This window comes from Lepeophtheirus salmonis, unplaced genomic scaffold, assembly GCF_016086655.4.
Source record: "Lepeophtheirus salmonis unplaced genomic scaffold, UVic_Lsal_1.4 unplaced_contig_15251_pilon, whole genome shotgun sequence".
In the NCBI taxonomy this organism is placed as follows: Eukaryota; Metazoa; Arthropoda; class Copepoda; order Siphonostomatoida; family Caligidae; genus Lepeophtheirus; species Lepeophtheirus salmonis.
This window is the reverse complement of record NW_027291356.1, coordinates 1-13,192: the sequence shown is the minus strand read 5'-3', so window position 1 is coordinate 13,192 and position 13,192 is coordinate 1. Positions and strand designations below refer to the sequence as shown.

The following is a 13,192-nucleotide window of genomic DNA, read 5'->3' as shown; positions in this document are numbered from 1 at the left end:
TTTAAGTTAGTAATACATAATAAAACGCAAGTTAATATTCATTAATTATTTAATTGAAATTTGAATATATATTCTAATTTTATTTCAAAACAATTATTAGTTTTAAAAAATGTATCAAACTCTGATATTTATTTATATATATTAACATTTTGTTTATATCTTGATTAACTTGAAAAAATCAATAATTATTTAAAAACTTTTGTATATTGAATGGCAGTAAGAATAACATTAGTAAATAAATCTTTGATTATAACGTTAAATTTATTATAAATATGACAATGTAGTATGGAAAACTAAATCTAAATTGAGTTATATTCTATAAATAGCCACGAATTATATCTAAAATGTTGAAAAAAAAAAAAAATTAAGTCAGACCAGCAAACTTTAATAATAAACATATTTAGATTTTGAACTTTTGAAAACAATTATGCAGCCTTGAAAATAAAAAATATATACAAAAATCCTTTGATATAATAATATTACGAGAAAAACTTAACTTAATAAAAATATAGCCATCAATTTCATTTCTATCCAGTCTTAATATTTAGTTGATATTTTTATATAATTTTAAAATAGTTAGAAAAATAATAATGCGTATGAATTTTTCTACAAAATTAACAACCTATTCTAACGACTAGTAATATAGGTAAAATATATATGAGCTTTCTCATAATTAAATAAATCTGAGAGGGTTTAATTGCATTAAAATATAGTTATTTTTACTAAATATGATAGTACCCTCCCCATGATTGTTAGCTATAATTACAATATAATCAGTAACTTTCGCTTAAAAAATAGTGAACAGTTAATAAAAAAAGTAAAATCTTTCACTATAATCAATAAATAGCAAACAAATATAATTTAATGAACACGTTAAAATTGAATTGTGAAAACTTATGACTGTTAATAGAACATGGATTATAATATATATTGGCAGTATCATTGCGGTAAAAATAAATCAGAAGATAGAAGGTGTTAGACTGGTTCATATTTGCTAAGTCTTTTTTAAATCTTCATTTTGTCGCAAACATTTTTCAAGTTTTTGTTGTAAATTCTGTAAAATTTAAAGATAAAAATATGTTAACTGTATTTATGTACGCATGAGCTTACTGCATTTTCACTTTCTAAAAATTTGGTCTGAAATGATATTTGGGCTTCCCTTTCTCTTCGAGAATCTCTTGATCGTTTTGCAGCTAGATTGTTTTTTTCTTTTTTTTCCAATAGTTAGCATCCTGAGGGAAAAAAATTGTAATAAAAGAGAATATGATTTATTACAATAAAAGTTACTATCAAATATAGGTTTATAATAGAAACTGTACTAAACAAGCAAAACTAGGACACTTATGATTTTATTAGCTTATTATCAATAAAATAAAACATATAGTCATCAAAGAGTAATTATTATTTAGCTTATAAATATCTTTTAATTTAGCTAACAAAGAATAGCTACTTAACCATGTCTCCACTTTTTTTTCTACGGAAAAGTGAGAGAAGTGAGAAGTATGATATTCGGTGGTTCGTATATCGATGGTATTGGAACTACCGATTGTCAACGATCAGATCGTAACAAAGACAATGAAACGGTCAAGGGCATTGAGCATCTACCCATGATCATTTTATGAAAATCATCTTATTACAAATTATTTATTACATTAATTGGGTATTAAGCAAGAAAAATTATTTGTTTATTTTAAAATTAAATACATTTTCTTTATAAGCTTATCATTTTTTAAAATTTCTGATGTGTCATTTAAGTTCATTATTTTTATATTATTATGTTATGTAAACATGATCTTTTTTAATATATGGTAGTGGAGTGTATATATTTATTATAATATGAATACTTATGATACATTTTAGATCTAGTATACATAGTATTGGATCGGTCTAAAAAAAAACTAAAAACTTAAAATACTGCGGTCCTATCATTCCGGTATTAATAACACTTTTCAGTCCTAAAACCGGTCCTTATCAGTATTTTATGGCTTAAAATGACGTAACTACTAGCTGCATCATTTCAGTAGGGATATTTTATCATAACCTTTTTCAAGGTGACATGATAGGTGAAGTTTGAAGTATGTTAGACTTGAACTTATTATTAATTATTTACTTTGTTTTTATGTTCTTCAATCCTAACTAAGAGTGAAGAAAAAAAAAACCACAGCTAGGACCGTAGGACCGTCTAATTGGTCTTTAGAACCGTTGAATGGTAAAATAAATCAGACCCATAGTAGAAAATAAATGAAAGGGAGGGGAGTCTGATTAGTAAATCAGTCCTAAGACCGATCAACACTAAGTATATATAATTCAATACAATAAATTTGTTGTCAAATAAATAAACGGGTGAGGACATATACTGAGTTTAAAATACTTAGAATAAGTAATCTAATTTTTTATATTCATAATAAGTATTAGTTATATTTTTATAAGATGTGTTAAATAATGTGTTTATAAAATTTTAAATCTTCCAAAATTTATCTACATTTAGATAAAGAAACGCCAAAGATCAACTTCCAAAGCAAAACAGTATTCTACAATATCAAGTGAAAATGAAGCTATCATTCAAGTAGAGCAAGGAGAATTAAATTCTTTCTTCAGTTTTACTATATGTTAGAACTGTCTTTAGTATCCATTGAAATCGAGATCACTATTACTATTAAGAAAGATATGTTGTTCTGTGTGATAAGAAATTCAAGGAAGCTCTAACCTTATCCAATACATTATAAAAGAAAAAAAATATTCGACACTACTAATAAATTTTATCCATCAAAAAGGGAGGAAGAGTTGCAATTAAACACTGAACTGCAACTTGTGATATGCCCAGCTTGTATATTTGAAAGATTTTTCCTCTTCTAGTCAAAAGAAAAAAAAATTAAAGACTAAAATACTCGACCAAATTGATATATTTCAATTTACGGTACTTTTTCTATGGGTGTGTAAATATAACTTTGTAATAACCTCATCATGAATAACAGAGTCAATGCATTGTGGAGGAATAATCATCACACTTTTGTTTATTATTACATATATTATTTTGTTCAATTGAAAATATTATGAGTATAACTTAATGGGATTTATTAAAATTTATTTAAAAGTGGTCCAATAAAAAATCCTGTTTTAAGTACATTTCTATAAATTAAGTTTTATTTATATAAGCTTGAGCCTCTTAAGATCAAATATGAAATAGACAAATTTTGAAATTCAAGCCTTGAATTTGAATGAAAATGAAGTAATAAGAGTTTCAGTACAATTAAATACCTTATTTACTTCAACACAGATATGAATATAACTTTTTGATTCCTATATCGTGATTATCTCTTCATTATTTTTACCATAATTAAATATTCGTATTTTCATCTTTAATCTCAGTGATAAGGTTCTTATACTAGATACTTTTGACACAATTTATGTATTTATGTACATATGGTTCATAGCATTAATGTTACTTTGAGTGTATCTTGAATAATAATAAATACAATTTGCTTCATCCATGTGAAGACTCTATCAGAAATAAAATAATAATGAAAATGTGATTTTCATTTTTTTAATAAGAAAAAGAGTCCTACTTTTCATCCATTTGCTTAGGAATAATCGCAAGAGTCTAATATTGTCGTTCTTTTTTCAACAATAGAAGAGACTCACAAATCGAAGTCATAATTATTAGTGACTTAGAAGTAAGGATTGAAGTGACTATGTGTAACTGTCCGTAAGGATTGTATATCACTAATTCAGCCTTATATAACGAATAGCAGCACTACCCCCCCCTCTTCACTACCAAATTCTGACTATTGTTTTGTCATAAGGGTAAAAAGATAAAAAAAAAAATGTTTCTGCATTCTAAGCTAAGTTATGTTGTTAATTGTTGATGCCCGTTGGCTAACCGTTGGACAGTAATGTTTTTGTTGACCTTTTTTTTTACAGTCTCTTGAAGCATTACGACTGTTGACACCTAATATATAATTGAATAAGCACTTAAATAGTACTATGTAAAAAATTGAAACTTTTTTGTGTCTGCGCTTTAATGGTTATTAAATATTTGCATTATGTCAACAAAAAAACAAAAAAAAACCCGGAAATATTACTTTTAAGGTGATTCGAATTTTTGTTTTTGAGAAATATTTAAAAACATATAATAAATATCTTATATCTTAAGTTTATTCTAAAAAAAACCAGGGTAAATACCTTTATTAAAAAAAATAATGATGAAGTAACGAGATGTTTTGAAATTATTTATTGAAATATATTTTGATAGTTACCCATAATTATAATTACTTTTTTTGATTTTTAATTATCCGAAGTAACATGTAAATCTTTGAATAAAGAATGGGTGTCTATGAATTTAACGGAGAAAAAAGTGAAATACTACTGGAGCGAAGGACTTGAAAAAAAGTTATTTATTCTACACATACGATTATATTAATTTAATTTTACTTAAATAAGCCCAACATGACCCAATGTTAGAAAAATTGATATTTTGGGATACCTAATTAAGGTAGGAAAAAAATTACTATATATCCTGAAACTGTATTATTTACAGTATTGAATGAGCCTAAATAAAAAAAATTTACCTCATATTTTTTTTCTTTGAGTTTAAGAAAGTTAAATTTGGGTGATTTTTTCACTTTATTATTTTTACAGCTGTTATTGTCCCACAAAACTTACTATCAATTATATAACTTTAATGATACTTATACAGTTTCATAGTCAATAGTATGGGCTTCATTTGAGTATTTAGTTAAAAGTTGTATCATTTTTGCAAGTAAAGAGTTATGAACAGAAAACTAAAATACACTCATTTGACCCCACTCTACCAACATATAAGTAGGACATCAAATTTTGTTAAGGTGAGTGAACAGTTCTAAAATTGAAGAGTATAGTTTAATTTTATTTGTAAGAACTCTACATATTACAATCGTAAAAAATAATCAGTTATATTTTTCTAATGACGATGTTCAGGGAATTTAAGCTGTTTTTTTTGTAGGAGAGAAAATACCACGTAAAGACAAATATAGCACAGAACATTTTCCTTTTAAAAAAAAGGTTTATTGTTGATGTTAAAAGATAATAATATGAAGATTTCTTAGAAAGAAATTGTGTTTCAGTCAGTTCGAAAGTTATACACGTCGTAACGTGTACATGTCTGATATATGTGGAAACTTACCTAAAATGTTGATCATGATAATTTGCGTAAAACATGATATTAAAACATTTTTACACCAAACGTTAAAATTCCAATTAGTTAATTTTAAAAACTATCTTTCAAATGCATTTGATACTCGAAACAAACTTCCCACGCAGTGTAGTTTCTAGCAGTGAACTTCCCTTACGATGAAAGCTCCTCACGTTGAAGATAGAACTGAGAACTTTACAAAGATAAAAGTACGCGTTGACGTGAGAATGTGAACTCTCCACATATAAAAGAACTTGTTGAATTTTCAGCATACAAAAACGCATTGAGTGGGGAAAAAAGAACACCTTCAAAGAGATCTAACTTTTTGATAGAGATGTGAAAAAAATGCCGTAATAAGAGAGCGTTGATCCCATTAGTTCTACTAATATCTGAAGTAAACTAAGGGTCAATCATTTAACCTCATGTTGGGGGATTGTATATTTTATGGTGAAAAATTAAAAGGCAAAACCTAATTGACTTAGTACAATATTACTCAATTTATATTTCAACAGCATTAGAAAATCTATGGGAAGTCACTTGCTACAATTAATATAGCTTTCACCAAGACAACTTTTTGAACTGAAATAAAAATGTTTTTGATTAAAAAACTTGCATAGAGTACATTTTTCAGCCTGGAATTGCAACTGATATTACCTTTATTATTCTTCTACAAGAAAATAAAAATACCAAAAGTAAAGTTTAGATGGAACATTTTACCCGTTAAAGTTAGGGGTTATCTTTTTGTCTAATTATGTACAATATATATAACATAAATCTTTAGTGGAGAATTAAGAAAGAAAGAGAGGATAGAAGAATTGAATGATTATTACTTGATTAATAATATTAATATTAAATTAGACAGTATTGTATCCGTGCCGTTGTCATTTTTTCACAGAATATTATGAATTAATTTTGCCTTATAGCATCTTTACCAAGTATTCTTGAAGGTCTTATTTATAATATTTTATTTTAAATTATGAATTGTACACATCAAAGTATATTTTATATTTTTAGAATATATGACAAATCAAAAAATACAATTAAACCACTAAATAATAACTCTGCAACTATTTATTGCATACACATCCTCAAAAATGTATGGTTTTGTATAGGCCTAACTATATTTTACCTATGATTTAATATATGAAATTATTTTATAAGTATTATTACATAAACTATAATTTAAAAAGTTTCGAAACATAAACAAGTAAATCTGTCATTATGTGTGTGTAATGTGTACACTTGTCGAGTCATGGTGTTGTATTCCATCGGTTGTAAATAGTTAATGTTATTACACATTTATTATTAGCAAATAGATTTTAGTCATTATTAGTAGCCAACCCTATTCTTTCATCCGTCATCATATTCATCATTAAAATTTGGTAGCAGAGGTACGTAGTTCCAAAATCCAAGATCAAGAATCACGACGTGTTATCTGGAAAGGAGACAAAAATGTTTGATAAAACGATTCTTATATTGAATATCGATGGGCGGGGATATAAGATATGGAAGAAGGACATAAGATTATGACGTTAATTCACCGACATAGATGGAAGAACCCGTCAATTGAAATGCATTTGTCGCTAAATGAGAAGGCAAGAGAGGCTCCTACGGAATTAAAAGATTAAGAAATATACTGTGACACTGGTGTTGAAAATATATTCGTCAAACTGGACAAGTTATTGTTGCTTGAGGAAGGCAATTGTCAGTACTTGGCATTCCAAGAACTGTATGACATAAGAAGAAGCCATCTTACTAATATCAATGATTTTATCGGTCAATTTGAAACTGTCAATTATAAATTAATTGAAGAGAAAATCAAGCTTCCAGATATTGGACTTGCGTTTATGCTTCTTATAGCATGCAATTTAGATTTCAATCAAAAGTATCTAGTAATTTCTGGAGTGAAGGAAGTGAAGTTTGAGGGAATGATATCGATGCGAAGAATAATTTCAATGAAAATCTTGCAAAGAAGAATGATCTTTGAGATTCTAGTAACACTGATCTAGATGAGAACCCAATAATATTTACGACGATGTGGAAGAATCCAGTCAATGAACAAGGCGATGCCACAAGATGTAACATTTGCAAGAACGAGTTTCACAGGGGAAAGAAGTTGCAAGAAAAGAACGCCATAGAAACGTGGCGGCAATAGAAGAAGACGGAAGAATGATTTTACCTCATTTTTAACCACATACGCTGAAGAAGATACTGATAATAAGTTAGAAGAATTGGTACAAAATTCGAAGAACAAAGCTTTATTAGATTCTGGTTGTAAATCTACTGTTTGTGGCCAAAAATGGTGGGACGGCTACATTAAAAATATGAGCAAATCTGATCGTATGAAGATAGAAGAGTTCTTGACAAAATCAATTTATACTTTTGGTAATCATCAGAAGACAAATTCAAAAATGAAGATCAAGCTGTGTGTCAAATTGGGGCAATGCATACCTATATAACCACTGATCTTATAGATAAGGATATACTGTTACTGTGGAGCAAAGAATCAATGCTAAAGGCGGAAGTGGTACTCAATTTTGAAATGATACTTTATTTTTTCGTGGCAAGAATAGAAAACTTGGTAATTCACAATCGGGCACATAAGCAACAGCACCACATGACTAGATCAAGATATATGGGTATATTAGGATCTAAAATTGGCAATGTTTAGGGAACTGAAAAACAGAAAAATGGACAATCATTTTTAGAAAAATGGCTATAAAGCTAAACAGACAATTTAGTCACCCACCGGCTAGGAGAATATTCAAATTTATCAAAAAGTATAAATTCTAAAGTAAAAGTTGGGACAAGAAATAATTCAAATAACCAATAAATGTGAGATATGCATGAAAACGAAGAAATAAGAACCAACCCCAGTTGTTGCTTTACCGATGGCCAAAAGCTTTAATGATGCTGTATCTATGGATCTTAAGTAATTGGAGAAAAATTGTTATTTTATGGTTATGGTCGATGCAGGTACAAGATTTTGTGCTGCATGTACTATCAGTAACAAAATACAATCCACCATAACTCAAGGCACTTTCAGAACATGGATCATCAAAATTTGGGCCAACTAAGAAGTTCGTTATGGACAATGGCCGGGAATTTTGCTATAATGAGATGATTGAACTGTGAGAAAAATGTAACATTAGAATAATGAAAACAGCTGCATATTCTCCATTTTCGAATGGTCTATGTGAGGGACAAATGACATTTTGAGTATTATAGTCTGAAGGTTAGTTGAAGATGATATCACAGATGCATGGCATTTGATTGAGCTGTTACAGCATGGTATTCTTTGCAGAATTTTGAAGGATTTTCTCCTAACCAGTTAGTTTTTGGTTTACACTCGAATGATCCATCATTGGATGTTAATATGCTGCCTGCAATGGAAACAACAACTCAATCAGAAAGAAAACAAAGTTTTTGTAGAAGTGAAAGATCATGGTCAAAGAACTATTTCAATGAGATGGGTTGTGACAGAAAAGATTTTAAAAGAGATATCAATCATAAAATCAAGACTGGTAGCAAGAGGATTTGAAGAATAGGACAATGAAATCTGAAAAAGATTCACATACCTAGGTAAAATATAATTTTCTTTCAGCGGACAATTCAGGATGTTCCAAAAAAAGAATACTATTCTTTAACAGTATTGAAAAGTCTGTGATGCTGTTTACAAAAGAAAAAAATATCCCTATACTCCTGTGCTAAAAGTGTCGGAGGGGTCTGTATGATTTGTTTAACTTCTTCTTTTTTTTCAGCTCTTAAAATTCATTTTCTGAAAGAGACCTGGTAATTTTGCATGAAGAAGAAGAAAGAATGAAATAAGAAAGATATTAATGTAACTTTATAAGCTATAGATGTACGTCATGAAAATAACATAAGGTATTGGTTTGAAATAGGATATATTTGTAAAATACAAGAAATATACAATTTAAACGTCAATTCGACTTAAGAATATTTGAATAGCACAGTTGTATTTATTGACATCGTAGTCATATATAGCCAGTTTATTACTCATAGCTTTAAGTATTGTTATTTTTAAGCCTCAACAACTCTTTTTGTCAAAATGAAGAGGTTCTGTGCTTTAAAGATTGCATTATTTGGCGAAAGAAAATGTTATCGTAGTAATTATGATGCTTACAAAATCTTCATAGTATTTTAAGTAGCAGAACATTTTTATTTATTGAAGTTATTAAGGTTATAATAAACAGAACTTTTAGTATTATATTCACTCTTGAATCGCACAACTCACCAAAAGTAATCAATAATTAACTCCATGAAATGTCTATCCGAACATTTGATATATCGTGTTTTGAAAAAACGGTTCTACACAATTTTGCCGAATGAAATATTCGCATCCTTTTTCTTACTTTTATCTTACATGTCCGAACTTTATTGTTCTATCTCGTTCAGTTGAAGTATAGAGCAAGAAGAAAGAAAAAAAATCATACGGAGGCATGTTAATTTTCGTTTTTGTTTTTACATGTCTCTTCTAGATTGGATTTTTATCATTAATCATATTATCTGAAAGATGTTTCGTTTTTCCTCTTCTCAGTCATAGTCTTACATCTTTTATTTTCTTCATTGGTTGTATCATATGAGCGTTTGAATTGTCTTCGTCTTTCTTCAGTGACTTGTCTTGCCCCTCCCTCATCGTCTTCACTGTTGTGTTGCTGCGGGCTGCCATCATGCTTGCAGGGCCGAAATTCCTTATTTGGCAGTCTTTGCTCTATCATTTCTTCTTTTTCCTCTTGGTATGCAAGAACTTGCACTTGTTCACACCCATCCTCTTCTTCTTGATTGCTTCAAATAGGGCGTGTACTTATTTCTTCATTTGGCGTTGTAGCAATTATACAAGGTTGCATGATTATTGACATTTTATGCTGCGAAGAATTATAAGCTATTAAATTGTTATGAATGATATTAAAATGACTTAATTCATAATCTTCACATCTTCAACTCTAGTGAAATTTGGTGAAAGTTGTTGAACTTTTACTTTTTGCTGTATCTTTAAATTTTTTTATTGTATTTATGTTATTGATGTATTCGCATTAGTCAATTGAGGTGTAGTAGCCGGATTATTCTTAAGTAAATATTTCGGAAAAATTCATTTCTGGAGTTTCTTCTTCTAGAACTGGTTTTTACTTTTTGAACGCTTATTTTTACTCTTTTTTTTTACTTCTAGTCATCATTGCCTCTACTTGCATAGTTTCACCGTTGAGTAAATCCAAATATTATATATCCTCTATTGTTATAATGATTTCATCCGTAACTCCTTGATTGTGAGATCGTTGACTGAAAGCACCTGCATTTTGGTTTATCTTTCCACATTTATAAACTATTTCAAATTCACATTCAGTCAACTTGTTTTGCCATCTATCAAGCATTCTACAAGGCACATTTGTTTTTATAAACCATTGCAGAGTTTGATGATCAGTTTGGATAGTGAATTTTCGTGCTAAGAGAAAATATTTAAAATGTTCTACAAATGCCAACTTCTAATTGTTCTTCACCCTAATTCCATTCCGTTGCCTTATAATCATTAGTTCATTGTTACTTGATCCTTTTACCATTGTGTGAGGTGGTTCCGATTCTTGACCTGGTTACACTTGAGAGATATATTCGGGGCAACCACCTCTCGCTTCCCATCTCCCAATTATTGGCTATTTGTTGGGGAGGTTTCGTCCCCCATGGATAGTTTTTTTTTTTCTCTAAAGAACATTCGCTTTGATAGTGTCCTAATTTGTTGCACTTAAGATATTTCCACCTGTTTATCACTGTAGGCTTTCTTTGATGTGCCGGGGGTCTTGATGATTCCTTTTCTTCGACAATTTGTTGTTGAATCACTCTATACTTTGAGTTCTTGAAGACGAACGCGGGTGAAGAAACAAAGCTTTCTTTCACATTTTGGATATTAAGGTTGAAGTTGAGGGTACTGAAAGATGTAAAGATGTTGCGTCAACCTACGTTGGTTCTTCTCCCACGAAACGATTATTTCTTGTTATGTACGCCTTTATTTGTTTCAGTTTCTCAAATCCAATTTACTGCATCAGGTCTGATTCCAAACTCCGGGTTTCTTTTGATAATCCAGATCCTGGCTATGGCTATGTTGATCTATGGCTATGTTGAGAACTTTGTTAGCCACAAGGCCAAGTTCCTCTGGGGGAGTACATGGTTTAATCAACTACCATTTGATTGTGAAGGGAATTAAGGATGAAATGTTTGAGGGAATCTTCAGACCAGTTAGTTGTGTTACGATATGCCGAAGTCCAAAGATTGGGACATAGCGTGAAAAAAATCTGTATGTCCTCACTTTCTCCTTATTTTCTGCTTTCAAGTTCAATGAAAGCCTGCTCCCATACCCCCATTTTGGTCTGTTAACTGCCAAGTTTATAAATAAACTTATCAAATGATATTATCCTCTCTAATAGTTTTCTGTCCTGTATAAAACTTCCTATCTATATTTTCTATTCAAGGTAGTGTCTTGAATGTTGTAGTTTCATCCAGAAACCTAATTATAGCAATTACCATTCCTACCATTTGCTTGTTGGCAGCACTATCCAGTTTTAAGATGTTCCGCGTCTGGATTTTCCAAGCTTTGTAGTCTCATTTGGTCTTGCAGGTGGGTAAGGCATAACTATATCGCTCTCCTACTTTGCAATAGTTTTTCGCAAACTCAATTTCTGTGAAAAATAATAATTTTTTCTTTCTTCAAAAATTGAATATAATTATTTTCCAAACGTTTAATTTTAATTATCTTTATTACTTATTTAAAAATACCTTAATCCGTCCGACTGCACCAATTTATAGCGACTTTAGTACTTCGCAAAAATAAGCCTGAGTGAATGTTAGATAAAAAATATATAGATACCACATTAAATATTTTTCAATTTGCTCTTTTTAAAAGTAATGAAAATACAAAAGGATTTAACATATGAGCAATCAAAATTTAAGAACCTCAAAATTATACTCACCATGCATAATATCTTCCAATAATACTTGGTATTAATGTCTAACTCGGAGTTTAATATAAAGATTCTTGTACTTGAAGAAAAGAAGAAGTAAATGTAATATTGTTTTAATAAGAACATGTATAAGCACTTACGTACACAAGTTATAAAATACTAATTAATATGAAAATTTTATTAATAGGAGCTGTTTGTCGTTGTCGTTTTTGTATTTTCTATCATAAAAACAGAATGGAATTTTATGACTAATAATGACGTGGATATACGTGTAGGTGTGATAATACTATATTAGTCAAAGGAAGATAAAAAAAATGTTCCAATCCCTTCTCATTAAATAATTATTTTCCGAACCAATCTGTAAACAATTCTTTAATATAACTATATTTAATTTAAAAAGTATGGATTTATCCATTTCATCCCCGTTTGGTAATGTTAGATTAATAACTTCTTTACAAAAATAAAAATAAAAATTTTATCTCTGTTTTCTATTAGATACACCACATAACTCATAAGAGATACCTTTAAACAAAATTTCTATGAATTTTCTCTAGTACTAGTACGGTACAGATATATAATATTTTGTTCCAAATGACCTTCTCACACGCCTTCCCCAAAAATTATATTGCTTTACTTTTTAATATTTATTTACGAATATGGTTACATTGATGTTCATGGAATTTAGGTTCAATTACATATAATTTAATTAAATCCGTTGGAAAAATTTTGTAAGAAATTATTTATTCTCCAGGACACGATCCAAAGGTCTGCCTATATACATTCATTATATCAAAATTATATAATATTTGCCTCTTTAAGTTTGTGTACGAGTACATTTCGTCTAGTAGTTCTTGACCAGTTTATGTGTCGTTTGCAATCAATTCGTTCATTTGAACAACTCTTTTTAGTGAACGTATTGAACAGACTCAGTTGCATGAATGATTCTTACGTTTCTACCGTAAGTTTCCTAAATATAGAATATATCACTTAACCTCCTACATAATATCCAAAAATACATCCCGGCTGACCGGTTGTGCAGATTTTCTCAACTAAA

General features: G+C 29.4%; 1 long non-coding RNA gene across 1 annotated transcript; it reads right to left on the bottom strand.

The window, feature by feature from the left end:
- Positions 1-519: 519 nt before the first annotated feature.
- Positions 520-7,643, bottom strand: LOC121131007 (uncharacterized). The gene is made up of 3 exons (XR_005868900.2): positions 5,162-7,643; positions 1,111-1,232; positions 520-1,054 (listed from the first exon to the last, which is right to left on the bottom strand). It is a non-coding gene; the product is annotated as an uncharacterized lncRNA (long non-coding RNA).
- Between the last annotated feature and the right edge of the window lie 5,549 nt (positions 7,644-13,192).